Raw genomic sequence first — 14,757 nt, 5'->3', positions numbered from 1 at the left:
CAAATGGACCATACGAAATGATAGGAGTTTGTGGCTCGTAGGTTAAGGTGTGATCACTAGCCACTTGACAAGCCTTACATGTTTTGCAGCAATGGTGTACATCCCTGTTCAAACTAGGCCAAGAGTATCGTGTCTGTAGAATCTTCCTACTGGTGATATCTAGAGCAAAATGACCGCCACAGATGCCATCATGGCAACTTGAAATTACCTCTGTGATCTCACTAGAGGTTGGCACCCACCTGAGAATCTAATCCTTGCCCTTAGAGTACAAGTGGTCATTTACAAGGCGGTATCTGGTAGCCTTCCTTACCTGCCACTGTTTTTGGCCTTTGGTGTATCCTCTTGGACATTCTCTTGCATCTAGAAAGCTGATGATGTCAGGCATAGAATCACTACCTTGGAAGAGGGGTAGCTTCAGTTTGATGGCTCCTACGGGAACGTCTTGTATTCTTTCCTTGGCTAGAGCATCTGCCTCCTAATTTTTTGCTCTGGGAATGTGAAATAGTTTCACTGCTTCAAAATTCCTTAGAAGATCCTTAACTTGGCGCAGTTGACCAAGTAAAACCTGATTCTTAGAGACCCAGGTGCCATTTATCTGCCTTATCAAAAGCAAAGCATCGCCAAACACATTTAGGCGTTGAATTCCTTGTGAGATACATTGTTCCAACCCAAGAATTGGGGCTGCATATTCTGATTCATTGTTGGAGTGGGAGTGTAATAACTGCCGGATGGAGAATACTCTTTCTTGTTTCTCGTTGAAAATGGCTACGCCAGCTGTAGACAGGTCCACTGTTCTCTTGTATGCCCTGTCAAAGAAAAGAGAGTGAGCTATTTCTAGCCTAGGACTCTCTACCATTGGTGTTTCTTCCTTCCCTTCCATGTTGACCTTCAGCTTCTTCTCATAATGGCGATGAGTGAGAATTCCCGCTAAACTAGCCCTGGTGGAGTTTTCTACTTGCATGGTGTAGTCAAACTCTTGTAACCTAATTAACCACTTAGAGATCCTAGATGATGCATCCATGTGTCGCATTACATATGGAAGAACCTCTTCCATTGTCAGGATTACAAAAGGTCTAGGCAGGAGATAGGAGCGGAACTTAGTGGTAGCAAACATTAGTGCCAGAACCATGTGTTCTACTTTGGTAAATCCCTTTTTTGACGCGGTCATGGCACGACTAGAGAAGTAAATAGGACACATGAAAGAATTTTGGGGGTCCTTTTGCACTAGCACAGATCCGAGTGTATCACTTCCTACACTAGGGTTCACATAAAATGGCTCGTCCCACTTAGGAGGTGAAATAGTGGGAAGCTTAGGTAGGATTTGCTTTACCTCAGTAAATTGCTGCTCATTCTCTTCACTCCATGAGAAGACATCCCTTTGGGTGAGTTGTAGGGGAAGGACCACTTGAGATAGCAAGTGAATGAACCTGCTTAAGTATCTTACCTTCTGAAGGAAAGAAACTAGCTGCTTAGCGGTGGTGGGTGATGACAAAGATACCAGGGATTGAATCTTACTAGGGTCAGCCTCAATCCCTTTTGCTAAAATTACATGGCCAAGGAGAGTGAATTTGCTTTCACCAATGTGACACTTATCCACGTTGATCTGGCCACCCAAGGTTTGCAGCCTAGTTAAGCCATCATAGACTTTTCTTAAATGAAGGGCTTGTGAACTATAGATGCAAAAATCATCTATGAAAACCCGTATTTTTGTCCCAAAGTAGGATTGAAAAACAAAGGTCACATAGCGCTGAAATGTGGCCGGGGCATTAGTGAGGCCAAACGGCATCACCTTGTAAGCAAAGCATCCCCAAGGTGTGATGAAGGTTGTCTTCTTCTGATCTTCTTCCACAATGCTAATCTGGAAGTATCCTGAGTAGCCATCGCACACTGTGTATCGTTTGTGACCCGCCACTTCATTGAGTATTTCATCCTGGAATGGGAGGGGAAAGTGATCCCTTTTCGTGGATGCATTGAGAGGTTTATAGTCCACACAGACTCTCCACTTACAATTTTCTTTTGGTGTGACTACTACTGGGGAGACCCACTCTGAGTCTTCGACAGGGTAGATGAAACCTGCTTGTAGAAAACTTCTCACTTCCTTAAGTAGTGCCTGTTGTTGGATTACTCCAAGTCTTCTGAGCTTCTACACTACGGGTTTACTGCCTTCCTTGAATTTTCTGTGGTGTTGCACTACTATAATTCCTGTGATCTTATCATAGCCATCAATGAACAAAGTAGTGAAGTTACCTAGCATGGAGATATACTCCTTCCTTTCTTCATCTATTAACTCCTTTGAGAGCATTTTTTGTAACTTACCTGCATCGTCCAAGGACTGCGTACCTGATGATTCCTCTTGGTTTGTTGGGGGTGTTTTAGATTGTGTCAATCTTTTCAGGTCTTTAAGAATGACCCCTATCACTTCGATGCTACTATCACTTCCGTCTATGGTGGTTGTCTCTTCTCTTGAGGCAGACGAATAGTCGTTGGTGGACTCATCTTCAGAAGCTTCCAAGATCATGTTGCACTGCTTTCCAGTCCTCATGTCGTAGAATATGGACTTCCCTATAGCGTCCTTCATCTGAATCATTCTGGTGCTCCAATCTTGTTTAGCCTCCATAGCCATAAGCCAAGGCCTCCCGAGAATGATGGGGTATCCCTCCCCTTTGTGTGGCATGACAAAGATGTCTCCCTCCACTTATGTATTGAATGCTTTTACTTTGACCGCATTTACAATGCCCACGCATTTTACTCTTACATTGTTTGCCATTTTGGCTCGACAGGGTGCCGGCCTACTTACCTCTAGACCTAGATGGTGCATCATATTTTCACTCATGACACATATTTGCGCGCCACCATCTATGTAGACATTTGAGATTCGTTGTCCCTTGATGTGAGCATCCATGGTCACTAGGATGTCATCAAGATCCCTTCCAGAGATAGCCCCAGCTATCCTTGGTCTTGATTTCCTGGTACTTATCATTTTTTTCCATTGCCTCCTCATTCTTGGTGCAAGGTGGAGTAGTTGGGGCCAAGTTATCTTCGGGCCCTGCATTAACACAACCTGAACAAAGTCATAGGGTTTTGCATATTCACCTAGTGATAAGTCCACGATGTCTATTTTCCATCATGGTTTAGATGCTTGCTTGCTAGACTCGGCCTTCCCTTTCATCTTCTCTTATCTTGAGAGGCTTCCTCATGCCTGGCACGCTTCACTCCCATAGCATCCACTTCTTCTACCTTTTCTTTCCCTTTGTGCTTCTCTCGAACTGATTCTTATACCTTTGCCTTCCCTTTAGCCTCGAAGCTAATAACACTCACCGCTTGGTTCACAACAGGTGGTGGGGGTAGTGGTGGAATGAGAGGTTGGGGTGGTGGTTGCTGTTGTATAGGTGGTCGAAGGATTTGGACCGGTGGGATTGGTCCTGTTTGCCTAGGTGGTGGTGGTGGTCTTGCTCTTGGCGGAGAGATCTGATTCTGTCTCCCCCCTCTATTGAAATTCTACCTCCTTGGATGTGGGCAGTAGTACATTCCATGGCCGTCTTCCCCACAGTTATAACAGTGGTACTCTTGGTTCTGCCTTCATTGTCCTCTTCCTTGTTCTCGATTCCTAAAAGGTGCATGCCCTTGCTACACCAGATGCATGGATAAACTCTCTAGTTGGGTGGTGATGCGACTCAGTAGGTCTTGCTACTCTTTTGATGCCTCTTGCGGTTGGGTTCTATGACTGGCTATTGCAGTCACTAGGGTTGGTCGGGCCGAGCTTGTTTCCTCTGACTCATTTAGTCTTGCTTTCATGTGCAACTTCTTGTCTTTAAGGTGGGCTACTTTGACTTCCAACTCATATGTTGCAGGAAACCTTCCCTTCACCTTCTCTCTAAGCGGCGACCATAGACCAGCAATGAAACAGTCCTTCTTTAGGAAATTAGGCACTCATTTTCCTTCCTCCAGTGAGGCAACCCATCTCTCCCATAAGTCCACAAATTTGGACTCGTAGGTGGCATACTCTAGCAGACCTCCCTGCTTCAATTCCGTCCATAGTAGATGCCATAACTTCTCCAAGGTTGTGCCTCCACCAAGCCTCTTTATAAAAGCAGTCCTTAACACTTCCCATTCATTCTTGGTAGCCTGGGTCAATGCATTATACCAGGACTTGGCCTCTACTTTCATCAATAGAGGAAAAATTTGAAGTCGTGAAGCGTCGTAATCTTTGTTGGAGACGACACAAGCAATGTCGAAATCATCCAAAAAGTCGGTGGTGAGATCTTCTCCTTTCTTTCCACTGAACGTGGGGAAAGAAACACTTGCCATGGTAGTGACTCAGGAAATTACAAACCTTTTTTTTTATAAATATTAATACATTAACAATAGTAGCGGCTCATAGCGGCTTTTTACAGGGTTGGGTGGATAGGTTAAAACAGGAAAAAGATAGAAACATTAGAGGAATGATGGTAGTCCAATATGGGGAGAATGATAGGGTTTGGGGAATTAAGGATTTCTCCTAGAACCGCCGCACCGAATAGGTACACGATCTTCTGTGGGTAGAAGACTTTCCTATCTACATAGATGTTCACATGCATATGCTACAGGAATCTGAACGGGAATGCTATCGGCGGCCTGTTTTCCATCATGCACAAAGGGTGGAATACTTACTTATACTCTTACCGTGCCAGTGTTGATGAGTCAGCACATCCACAGGAGGTTGTCGCCTTTCATGGGCTCTACCTTTCTTTCGTTGCTTAGTACGTACGGGGTGATGGCGACGCGTCTGACCACTCCCAGCCTCTTGGCTAGTAGCTATTGCAGGCAATTTCCGTAGTCGGCGTGTTGCATGAATTCTCCTCCATTCAGTTGAAACTCGTCCCCAGCCCATTGGGGTTCACCCGTGGTAGAGAGATTCTTCACCAAGACAGAATTCTAGTAAAAATTCTACTCAAACTTATTCATAAAAGTTCCAATGTTCTAGAGGTACAACATCCCCCCTCCAGCGAGAGTTCACTCCTCCCGTTGTCGCCTAGTTGCCCATACAACTAGGTATGTCCACCGCATAGAAAGCACGTCATGGACACTCCCACCGCATAGAAAGCAAGACGTGGGTTCCCACCGCATAGAAAGCAAGTCGTGGGTATCCACTGCATAGAAAGCAAGTGGTGGATTCAAGAGCCCTTAACGAGGAACTCTTCCCCCTGTGATCAGTAGGGGGTTCACGACTGATTCAACATTGGAAATAAAATGAACATGTCGAGCTAAATTTTCCCTAGCAAACATTCTTTTCTCTTGCAAACAGCATACCCATCAATCATTTCTTTCCTACTTTATACTTAAATGTACTATGCATTCAATGCCGAGGTTTCTGTCGGATTTCTCCAACATGTTCGGGGATATGTTCATTCCTAACTAATCGTATGCAATGTTAATTAAACAACTTGAATAGAAATTTGGGACCGACCTCTTCCATTTCTTCGTCAATAGCCCGTGAGATGGCCGGTATTTGCTCGTCCATGGAAGCCTTCCCCTTCCCGTTGACATTGCTCGTTCCTGCTTCGCGATCATGGGCACCACCGAAGCGCGTGCTCTTAACCGGGGCCATTTCTCACTACTTTAAATGATTAGCTTGGAGAAGGAGCTAAGGTTCACAAGCATCATAACAGTCCAATGGGTAGATTAGTGACATCAATTAATCCCTCCTATATGAGAGTCTAGATTTCTTTCATAAAGCAATCATTAAGGATGGCACATAATCCTATGGGAACCGGCTCTAAGATAACTATTCGGCTTACATGATCAAGAATAATTAGGATTTCACTATTGGAATTGCCAGAGAATTGGATTAAGTATGATTAAACTATTTCCTAGCAATTAGATGATGCAGATTTACCCTATGTATATGTGTGAGGAAAAACCAATTCTTAGAGACTTATTGACGGATTAATTTCTCCTTAATTACGTCTTAATGCATAAGAGAGATGAATTCAATTAAGCTACAATGTTAATGAGTGATTACAATAGTGATTCTCTTCAATCTGCACAAATACTAGCTTACCGATTAATTACTATGCTATCTAGAGAGAGAAGATTCTGATAATTATGCTCTAAGCATTAATCGAGAGTGAAGAATGGCTGATAATTCAGGTATGGAATGATGATTACATAATAGAGTACGAATAAGGAGAATTTAGAGAGTAGTCATAGAGATTTTCGACTAGGAATAAGCATAATAGACAAGGAATTTAGATGGTAGAGAGAAAGATTTACAGATGGCATTAATTAAACTGTCGTTATCGTGATTAAGAGCTGGTAATCTTCTCGATTTTCTGATCTAATCGAGCTTCTTGAGATGAAAATTCGGCAGCACCTCCCTCCTAGCTTCTCCTTCAAAAGCTGTGTGTGTGCCGACAGCACCTTCCCAGTGTGTAGGTGTGTGAGTATGCAATGTGTGTGTGAGCATATATGTCTGTGTGTGTGTGTGTAGGCCTTTAAATAGGCTCCTACAGGCTGAAAATGGATCTGGGTTGCTAAATGCATCTTGGAGCTTCTCCAGTTAAGCATGGCAAGTCCAGTTCTCTGCCCACCAAGTGTTAGGTTGGCTTGGTTAACTGGTTCTGAGACTGAGTTGCAGGCTTGGCAGCTTCCCCAAGACTCCCACAAAGCAAGAGGGCGCCCCCTAGCTGCTAAAGCTGATCTGAAATGGCCTGGGACCTGTTCCCACATAATCCTGGGCCCCCGGTGCCTCCCCGGACAGTTTTTAGGAAATTTGGTTCTAGGCTAAAACGGGTCATACGAATTGGATTTTGATGCCGTAAATTTCTATACTAAGCTCTAACTAAGACGTACTGGCCCGAGTACCTGCCATATTTAGCAGCCCCCCGGGGTCCGAAAATGCATTTTTTTCAAATTCGGGGTACGGGTGCAGATTTTCGAGACGGTCAAAACTAGACGGGTCGGGTGACCAAAAACTTACTATATTTGGAAAATTTTCACAAAAATTATTTTAATTCACATTTCGAAGCTTTATGACATTTTAAACATCATGGCACTGACAGAATTCAGAAAACTGCTAAAAATAGTAACTTATTGTATTGTATTCATTTCGTGGTACAAGGGTGCTCTTGTGATCCGGTCAGAGACCTTACAACCTCTCCAACGTGAAAAATTTGAGATGTCCTCATCTCAAGAATGAGTTTGGGTAATCTTTTAAGAGCGTCGACTCGTCTTCCAAGTTGCATCTTCTTCAGGGTAATCCTTCCACTTTACCAGATGCTCCATGATAGTTCTATTGCGTAATTTCCTTTCTCTTGTTTCAAGTACATAGTCAGGTTGGAGCTCGAGAACTCGTTGTGCTGGCATGACTATCCTATCTGAGTCCAAGAATTGATCAGGATTGGGAATATAGGGTTTGAGTAAGCTGACATGGAATACATCATGAACCTTCAAGTTTGCAGGTAACTTTAGCTTGTAGGCTTGGTCACTCACAACCTTAATGATCTCGAATGGTCCACAGTACCTTGGGCTTAGCTTCTTGTATCTACCTAGCGATAAATTTCTTTTCTTAGGTCGGACTCGGAGAAAAACCTTATTTCCTTCCTTGAAAATCCTTTCCAAACGATTCTTATCTGCATAGTGCTTCTGTCTATCCTGAGCTGCCTGAATGTCCTGGCGAATAGCTCTAGTCTGTGCTTCCATATCTTCTAACATCTTTCTAGAGGCTTCTACTCTGATGGTTGGATCTGAAAAGTTCAGTGGTGCTAAACATTCCTGTCCATAAAGAGCTTTGAATGGTGACATTCTAATGCTTCTGTGTTCGGAAGAGTTATAAGCATATTCTAACAAAGGTAGATATTGTAACCACTTCTTTGGTTCTTGTGAACAATAGGCTCTGAGAATGTCCTCGATGACTTGATTAACTCTTTCAGTTTGCCCATCTGTTTGTGGATGGTATGCTGTACTGAAAGCTAATTGTGACCCAATAGATTGGAAAAGAGAAGTCCAAAATTTTGATGTAAACTTGGCATCTCTATCACTGACAATACGCTTGGGTAGACCATGTAACCTAAAAATATCCTTGATGAATACCCGACTAACATCTGAAGCAGTAAAGGTCGTCTTTACGGGTATTAGATGAGCCACTTTTGTGAGCATGCCAACAACCACGAAAACAGAATCATAACCTCCTGTAGAAGGTAACCCTGTAACAAAATCCATACTGATGCATTCCCACTTCATCTGGGGTATGTCAAGAGGTTGAAGTTGCCCTGGTAATTTGATCCTTTCGGCCTTTATTCGTTGACAAGAAAGACATTGCCTCACATAGCGAAGTATGTCTTCTTTCATTCCAGACCAGAAATAACTCCTTCTGACGGCGTGAAGAGTTTTAGCATAGCCTGGGTGTCCGGATGTAGGGCTATCGTGTGCTTCATATAGAATGGCCTTCTTTAAAGCTGGGTCTCTGGGTACACAGAGTCTATGTCTGTAGTAAAGACATCCTCCCATAAGAGAGTAATCTTTAGCTTCAGGCATCTTATTCTGATGGACTAATGAAGCCATACGTTGGTACTCTGGATCTTCGAGGGATGCTTCTTTGATTCTATCCCAGATAGGGTTATTTGGAATAGAGATAGCTCCGAGAAACGATTTTTGGCTAAGACCATCTGCAACTGCGTTTTCCTTCCCTGGTCTATACTTTATGTCAAGGTCATATTCTTGTAATAGCTCTATCCATCGCCGTTGTCGCATATTGAGAATGGGTTGGGTAAAAATCCACTTTAAACTCTTGTGGTCTGTAACCAACTGAAACTTGCGTCCAAGAAGATAATTTCTCCATAACTTCAGTGCATGAATAACTGCTAAAAGTTCCAGATCATGAGTGGGATAATTCTTCTCATGATCCCTCAGCTTTCGCGAAGTATACGCCACCAGTCTTCCTTCTTGAGTAAGAACTCCGCCTAGAGCAGACTTACTAGCATCTGTCGCTACTTCAAATTCTTTACTGAAGTCTGGAAGCTTTAAAATAGGAGCTGAGACCAAGAATTCTTTTAGCTTAGCAAAACTAGACTCGTGCTCGGTCTTCCAATCGATCCTCATTCCTTTCTTCAGGAGTTCCGTCAAAGGTGCAGCAATACGTGCATAATCCTTGACAAAAATCTTGTACCATCCCGTTATTCCAAGAAATCCCCTTACTTCGCTGACAGTGGATGGTGGAGGCCAATCAACAATGTCCTTGACTTTGTCTGGGTCCACTGAAATCCCTTCAGCCGAAATGACAAATCAAAGATAGTTGACCTTTGGTGAGCAAAAAGTGCACTTGCTCTCTTTAGCGTAAAGTTGGTGTTTTCGGAGAAGATCAAGTACTTTGCGAAAATGTTCTTTGTGATCTGCCTCGTCTTTGGTATAGATCAGAATGTCATCAAAGAAAACCAAGACAAAATCATTGAGGTAAGGTCGGAAAATATCCTGCATAAGTCGGTTGAAGCTTGCAGGAGCATTTGTTAGACCAAAAGACATTACTGTGAATTCGTAGTGCCCATACCTAGTATTGAAAGCTGTCTTCGGAATATCTGATTCCTTGATCCTGATTTGGTAATATCCTGACCTTAGATCTATCTTTGTAAATATTTTGGCGCCATGGAGTCTGTCCAAAAGTTCGTCAATCCTTGGAATTGGATACTTGTTCTTGACAGTTACCTGGTTCAGTCCACGATAGTCTATGCATAGCCTTAAGGTCCCATCCTTCTTCTTTTAGAAAAGAACTGGAGCACCCCAAGGAGAAGTACTGGGTCGAATGAATCCTTGCTCAATGAGTTGCCTAAGTTGTTCTTTGAGTTCGATGGCCTCTGGAAGTGACATTTTATAAGGTCTTTTTGAGATAGGTTCACACCCAGGGATAGTCTCAATCTCATGATCTACCTCTCTGTGTGGTGGAAGATTCGTAAGGTCTTCGGGGAATACGTCATCATACTCCCTCAGTCAGTCTGGTCGAAGTGAGGTATCTGATTGGTCCACCTTATTGAGTTTAACTGCATATATTTGCTGACCCTTCCTTAGTCCCTTCAAAAGTCTGCTGGCCTTAACTAGAATAGCCCTAGGTCTCCCATTTTCCCCCTGAATTAAGGCTTCATTACCCAAGTTATCTGTAAATGTAAAGTTTCCTTGTGCACAATGGATATGGGCCTTATTTTGCTTTAACAAGTCCATCCCTAGTATCCCATCAAAGAATCCTAAGGGTAGGGTTCGAAATTGGGCAGAAGTTGGGTGTCCCCCTAAATCAAAGTCAATTTTGCATGCAGAGTGTTGAGATACTACCTCCTTGCCGTTTGCTAACTCGACAACTAGTTTGCTTGACGGATACTTATCTAGCTTACGCTTTCTCATGCATCTGGGTGAAAGAAATGAAAGAGTACTGCCACAATCTATAAGGAAGTTAACTTGTTCACCTCTGAGAGATCCTGGCGTATGAATGACTGCGTATTGCTCGCAACCATTGGGATTGTCAATTGCAGCATGTAGGGTTGCTCTCTCCACTGCTTCATCACCCACAGTTGGTTGAACTACTGCGGCATTTACTCTGGCGGTAGCTCCACGCCCTCGCCCTCTGTTCATTCTTCCGCGTCATCCTCTTCCATTAGCTTGGCCACGCCCATGGGTATTCAAGGGTATGGCATTGGCGTTGGTTGCATGAATGTTCCTGGGGCAATTGGATCTGTAGTGTCCATGCTTGCCACAACCATAGCATCGAACATCAGGGAACTCCATGGTTGTAGTGGTAGCCACAATAGGGCGCTGGTTATAGGTTTGGTTGGCTGGTCTGTTGTCCCAAGCAGTGTTCCTTGCCCTCTTTGCCCAATGATTCCTCCTATTCTGATTAGCCTTTTGTACTTCGAGAGCTAGAGGTTTAGCCCTCAACAAGGCATCCTGTAGAGTTGAGGGCCTGAGAGCCTCCAGCCGAGTGTTCAAGGGATCGATTAGTCCTTGACAGAACCTTGCCACCTGTTGTTCCAAGGTCATCTTAGGAGCATATCTCCGAAGAGTGACAAACTTTGCATAGTATTCTTCGACCGTTGAATTCAGTTGCCGAAGTGAAAAGAATTCATTCATTCTCAAGGTCCTATAGGCAGGTGGTAAATAACGTCCCATTATCGCAGCTTTGATGTCTTCCCAAGATTGGGAAGATCCCTTAATGTCCATGTCCCTGCAATGTTGCTTCCACCATATCTTGGCATCGCCAGTCAAGCGGAACATCGCAAGCATGGTCTGATTTACGGGTTGGGTTCGCGCAGCTTCAAAGTAATCGTCCATGGCTTCCATCCATACTTCCGCATCTCCCTCTACATTTGCCCCCTCGCCCTTAAAGATCGGAGGTTGGGCTTGTTTGAGGAGAAGCTTCTTCTCTTGCGCTGCCGAGTACAGAGCAATAGGCGGTACCTACATGGGTTATACAAATTCTTGATACATTACTTGGATTTCAAAATAGACACGAGACTTTAAATAAAATTCAAGATTCTACTTCATCAAGAGACAGAGATTCAGAGACAAAAAGCACTTTATTGATGGAAATTTATTACAATCAAAACTCCTCAAGGATTTCTGGATAACTGATGATCAACTTATTACATGGCTTTATGGATTGCGTATAACATATGTCTAGGAGATGGTATTGACATGATGCACTACTTCATTCGTGTAATAGTTCTTATACACATTCTTGAGGGGATAATAAACTAAGATATCGGGCCGGAGTTCCGCTTTCAGTAATCCAAAGGTTTTGACTCGGTTTGCTGGAATCACATTGGTGACCTTCTCCAAGAGCCAGTCGTTGATGGTTTGGTTGGAGTTGCCCGAAACGGTCTGGTCCAATCGTGTGGGCACCAAGTAGAATATCTCTATCACTCTCAACTCTTCTCCCCAACGTATCTTCTTCAAGTCGGTAGCCAGGCATCCTAGCTTCCGAGCATTGATGTAGAAAATCCCTCCTGGAAATGTCCAATCAAGTTCCCATCCTTTGTCAATGCGAGTGGAGTGTGGCGTATAAGCCTTCAACAGTATCTCTATGACATCTCGCCTGAACTGGTAAACTGGGGATCTTCGAGCTTGTTCATAAATAAGCTCAAACACTTGGAACTTCCGATATTCGAGCATAGGGTCTTCCTGCAACACCAATGCAAGGAATTCGGATCAACTACCTATATATTTTCAATTCCTTTTAAATGTTCAAACAATACAACTTTATTTTCCCAGCCTAACCTACGCTCTGATACCAGGTGTGAGGTCCCCACCCCGTCGTATCAAACAACGGATCTGATGGTAAACCTGGTGGCCACTAGATCTATAGCGGAAGCAACAAAATGATTCAGGGTTCAACTAGCGGACGATCTCTCATCACAAAGTGAGTCGAGTTCGAGCCTACTAGCAACGAGATCTAGCTCCACCTCGCAGGGGAAGCGTACTTAACTATCTAGCGATCCTAAGACCCACCTTCCAAGAGGAGAGAAACCCCGAGTGCCTTTTTCCCCATGTTTCAGAGGCACGTACTCTCGAGGATTCGCCGCTCTAGGGGCAATGAGTAATACCAATATCGAGTAAGCACTATGGGGACAGAGAGTTCCCGACCAATCGGGACCACCCATCTCGTAGGCATTGGCAACCCGAGCCAAGCCCCCACTTTCCACCCCCACATTCACACTTCCTCGTGTGACCTAATTACTACCACAAGGTTGTTCAACATAGATATTCCTTGTTTAATTCCGAATCACATGTTTCGTTAAAACAGCCCTTCAACCAGTATTGCAAACAACACCAAGACAGAATTCTAGTTAAAATTCTACTCAAATTTATTCATAAAAGTTCCAATGTTCTAGAGGTACAACATCCCCCCTCCAGCGAGAGTTCACTCCTCCCGTTGTCGCCTAGTTGCCCATACAACTAGGTATGTCCACCGCATAGAAAGCACGTCATGGACACTCCCACCGCATAGAAAGCAAGACGTGGGTTCCCACCGCATAGAAAGCAATTTGTGGGTATCCACCGCATAGAAAGCAAGTCGTGGATTCAAGAGCCCTTAACGAGGAACTCTGCCCCCTGTGATCAGTAGGGGGGTCAGGACTGATTCAACAATGGAAATAAAATGAACATGTCGAGCTAAATTTTCCCTAGCAAACATTCTTTCCTCTTGCAAACAACATACCCATCAATCATTTCTTTCCTACTTTATACTTAAATGTACTATGCATTCAATGCCGAGGTTTCTGTCGGATTTCTCCAACATGTTCGGGGATATGTTCATTCCTAACTAATCGTATGCAATGTTAATTAAACAACTTGAATAGAAATTTGGGACCTACCTCTTCAATTTCTTCGTCAATAGCCCGTGAGATGGCCGGTATTTGCTCGTCCATGGAAGCCTTCCCCTTCCCGTTGACATTGCTCGTTCCTGCTTCGCGATCATGGGCACCACCGAAGCGCGTGCTCTTAACCGGGGCCATTTCTCACTACTTTAAATGATTAGCTTGGAGAAGGAGCTAAGGTTCACAAGCATCATAACAGTCCAATGGGTAGATTAGTGACATCAATTAATCCCTCCTATATGAGAGTCTAGATTTCTTTCATAAAGCAATCGTTAAGGATGGCACATAATCCTATGGGAACCGGCTCTAAGATAACTATTCGGCTTACATGATCAAGAATAATTAGGATTTCACTATTGGAATTGCCAGAGAATTGGATTAAGTATGATTAAACTATTTCCTAGCAATTAGATGATGCAGATTTACCCTATGTATATATGTGAGGAAAAACCAATTCTTAGAGACTTATTGACGGATTAATTTCTCCTTAATTACGTCTTAATGCATAAGAGAGATGAATTCAATTAAGCTACAATGTTAATGAGTGATTACAATAGTGATTCTCTTCAATCTGCACAAATACTAGCTTACCGATTAATTACTATGCTATCTAGAGAGAGAAGATTCTGATAATTATGCTCTAATCATTAATCGAGAGTGAAGAATGGCTGATAATTCAGCTATGGAATGATGATTACATAATAGAGTACGAATAAGGAGAATTTAGAGAGTAGTCATAGAGATTTTCGACTAGGAATAAGCATAATAGACAAGGAATTTAGATGGTAGAGAAAAAGATTTACAAATGGCATTAATTAAACTATCGTTACCGTGATTAAGAGCTGGTAATCTTCTCGATTTTCTGATATAATCGAGCTTCTTGAGATGAAAATTCGGCAGCACCTCCCTCCTAGCTTCTCCTTCAAAAGTTGTGTGTGTGCCGGCAGCACCTTCCCAGTGTGTAGGTGTGTGAGTATGCAATGTGTGTGTGAGCATATATGTCTGTGTGTGTGTGTGTAGGCCTTTAAATAGGCTCCTACAGGCTGAAAATGGATCTGGGTTGCTAAATGCATCTGGGAGCTTCTCCAGTTAAGCATGGCAAGTCCAGTTCTCTGCCCACCAAGTGTCAGGTTGGCTTGGTTAACTGGTTCTGAGACTAAGTTGCAGGCTTGGCAGCTTCCCCAAGACTCTCACAAAGCAAGAGGGCGCCCCCTAGCTGCTAAAGCTGATCTGGAATGGGCTGGGACCTGTTCCCACACAGTCCCGGGCCCCCAGTGCCTCCCCGGACAGTTTTTAGGAAATTTGGTTCTAGGCTAAAACGGGTCATACGAATCGGATTTTGATGCCGTAAATTTCTATACTAAGCTCTAACTAAGACGTACTGGCCTGAGTACATGCCATATTTAGCAGCCCCCCCGGGGTC

Source organism: Adiantum capillus-veneris, chromosome 8, assembly GCF_014529385.1.
Source record: "Adiantum capillus-veneris isolate H3 chromosome 8, ASM1452938v2, whole genome shotgun sequence".
In the NCBI taxonomy this organism is placed as follows: domain Eukaryota; kingdom Viridiplantae; phylum Streptophyta; class Polypodiopsida; order Polypodiales; family Pteridaceae; genus Adiantum; species Adiantum capillus-veneris.
This window is presented reverse-complemented; position numbering follows the sequence as displayed.